The 2,716-nt window shown below is 53.0% G+C and overlaps 1 pseudogene; it reads right to left on the bottom strand.

Moving 5' to 3' along the window:
* Positions 1 to 426: 426 nt before the first annotated feature.
* Positions 427 to 2,473, bottom strand: LOC112444906 (FH2 domain-containing protein 1-like; annotated as a pseudogene).
* Positions 2,474 to 2,716: the final 243 nt, after the last annotated feature.

The raw sequence follows: 2,716 nt of genomic DNA, 5'->3' as shown, positions 1-2,716 counted from the left end.
GTGGTGTCTGAGACTTAGAACCGAGAGCCAGGATCTTGGTTCTCAGGGTCACTGCTGCCCTCAAATATCAGACCCTCGCTCCTGGGCTCCTCGGGGCCGGCCCGCCATTCCCCCGCCCCCGCCCTGGGCACCTCTGCCCGCACGGGCGTCAGGCTGTCTTTTCAGGCGCTCGGAGACTAAGTCTCTCATCCCCCTACAGACGCCAGCTCTACAGGGCTGAAGTCATTCACCGTCAGGGGCCCGGCTCTTCCGGGGCCGTGGGGGCCTGGCGGTAGAAGTGAGCCAGTCCGGTCACCAGCTCATGCCCCCTAATCCTTAGAGCAGACGGCGAGAGTAGGGGGTACCGCTCGGGACCCAGACCCCGGCTCGCTACTCGAGCCCACTGCGCTGAACCCCGGGTAAGACGGAGGAGGGTCCTCTGGCCGGGGGTGGGGGGAGAGCTGGGACTGGCTCGGCTAAGCCAAGGCAGGTTCGGGGGCTTCCTCCTGGCTCTCCGAGGCCAGAGGTCTGAACGCTGGGCTGGGGTCCTGGTCCCTAGGCTCTCCAGGCTCCGCTGGGCGGGTCCCGCTGGGGGTAGCTCCCGGCCGAGCTGTTGAACTTGAGCTCCTCCTCGGGGCTGCCAGGGGAGCTCTCTCCGCGAAAATTAGAAGCTCAGGGTCCGAGGCGCCCAGGGAGAGGCTGGAGCGGCGGGCGTTGAGGGTCTGGTAGGAAGGGCTAATGGGCGCGGGGTGGTGGGGTGGAGGAAAGCGGGCGGGTCCTTCGCGCTTCTCTCCGTCAACAGCCCAGAGTCATTCTCTGCTGCTCCAGCCGGATCCCCAGCTCCCCAGCCGCTACTTCAGCTCCTGCGCCTCGTGGTCTCGGTTGTCCTTCACCGCTTCGTTGAATCTGACACAAAGTCACTGACTATCTGGAGGCATTTGTCCAGTTGCGCGGTGTCTTTGTCTTCACAAAAGAAGTCCGTGAAGGCATTGCGGCTTGTCTTCGAGCCCTTGCTTCCAGCGCCCCAGCTTTTCCAGGGCACATTGAAAGAAGAAAATCTTCGTCCACTGACACCCACCCACCACCCTGCTGGATGTTCTTTAGAGATCTCGTCTTGATCCCAAAAGCCAGGAAGCAGCTAAGCCCGTGGGTCACAACTACTGAGCCCACTTGCTGCAATTCCCGAAGCCCCAGCGCCCTAGACCCCAGAGATCCGCAGCAAGAGAAGCCACGGGATTGAAAAGCTAGAGAGTAGCCCCCTCTTCCTGCAAGTAGAGAAACCCTGCGTGCAGCAAGGAAGACCCAGCACAGCCATAAATAAATAAAATTGTATTTTTAAAAAAGATAGAGTGCACCCTGCCTTCGTATTTTCCAGAGATAATCTAGCATCCTTGAGAACACGATGAAACTTTTCAGAAAAGTTCAGAAGCACGGCATCTTCCTTTTGGGCTTCCCGTGCAACAACGCAGGAGATTCACCATAGGTTTATTTGCATTGTCTGCCAAGTTGAGCAAAGAAGACAGTTTAAATCACACTGCATTGCTAGCATGCCCCCTCTGCAATCATGATATTCCCTTCTTGCAGCACCAAGTATATTAATAATATCGAATGTAGTTCCTCACACACATCAGCTCTTTTGTAGCAGTTTTGAGAAGCATCATGTCTGTGTATAGACAAGAAGAAGGCAAAAATTCTAATTTAGCACCATGACTTCAATCCGCAGTGAGTAGTTTGGCATCTGAATTAAGGGATCTTCCCAGGACAGCTTGGCCATGTCTCCACTTAATGCTTTTAATTTCTTCATATCTTCTGACTCTGGCAAAAGCTTAAGAAATTCTCACAATGCCTCTGGTCCATCATGCTCACTCTTTCCTTGGTGAATGTCTTCTTCAATGGACCAAGGAGAATTCTTAAATAACTTAAGAAATATCCCAATGTTCATGCTCTGTTTTGCATCCAAGATAGTAATCTCTTCTCTGGCCTTCCTGAAGGACAATTTTAAAGCCTTCCTCTCCTAGAAGAGGAAGACTTGGTGGTATTTTCTTGCTGCCCAAACAGCTTCTGGGTGGTCCCTGTGTCGATTTGGTACTGATGCTGTTGCCTGGTGCCAAGGTCCAGATGTTGGTTTTGCTATGAACCTGGTCCTCTGGAATGGTTTTCCAATTTAAAAAAAGAAGCTTCTCATTCACTTTTTCTTACCAAGGTGGCTGTAGCTGTTCAGGTGAGAGGTTGAGGGTAGTTCTGGGGTGGGGAGAGGGACCAGAGGCCCTCCAGTCAACGGAGGGGGAGGGGAAGGAGAAAGAGGAAACCCTTCTAAGGAGTTTGAACCTGGTCGGTGGGTGGAGAGGAGTTGGTGGTGGTGCTTGCCCAACCATGCATCCAGCTGCTGTGTTGCTATTCCTACTTCCTTTATCACTGACCAAGCAGATACAATTCATAGCATGCATAGTATGTTGCCTTTTAAGGAGATAATTTCTTGACCTAGGGGAAGCAGACACAGACATCCGACTTATGCCATACTTTTCCAGCCACTAGCAGGAGGAGAAGTGGTTGACACAGGATGAGACGGTCAGATGGCATCATGAACACAATGGACATGAGTTTGAGCAAGCTCCGGGAAAACAGGGAAGCCTGGCATGCTGCAGTCAATAAGATGGCAGAGAGACGGACACGACTGAGCAAATGAACAATGAGAAGAAGTCTGTCTCCGTTGGGTGTCATCTTCCAAACCAACGCG

The sequence above is a fragment of the Bos taurus genome, chromosome 29 (assembly GCF_002263795.3).
Source record: "Bos taurus isolate L1 Dominette 01449 registration number 42190680 breed Hereford chromosome 29, ARS-UCD2.0, whole genome shotgun sequence".
Lineage (NCBI taxonomy): Eukaryota > Metazoa > Chordata > Mammalia > Artiodactyla > Bovidae > Bos > Bos taurus.
This window is presented reverse-complemented; position numbering and strand designations above follow the sequence as displayed.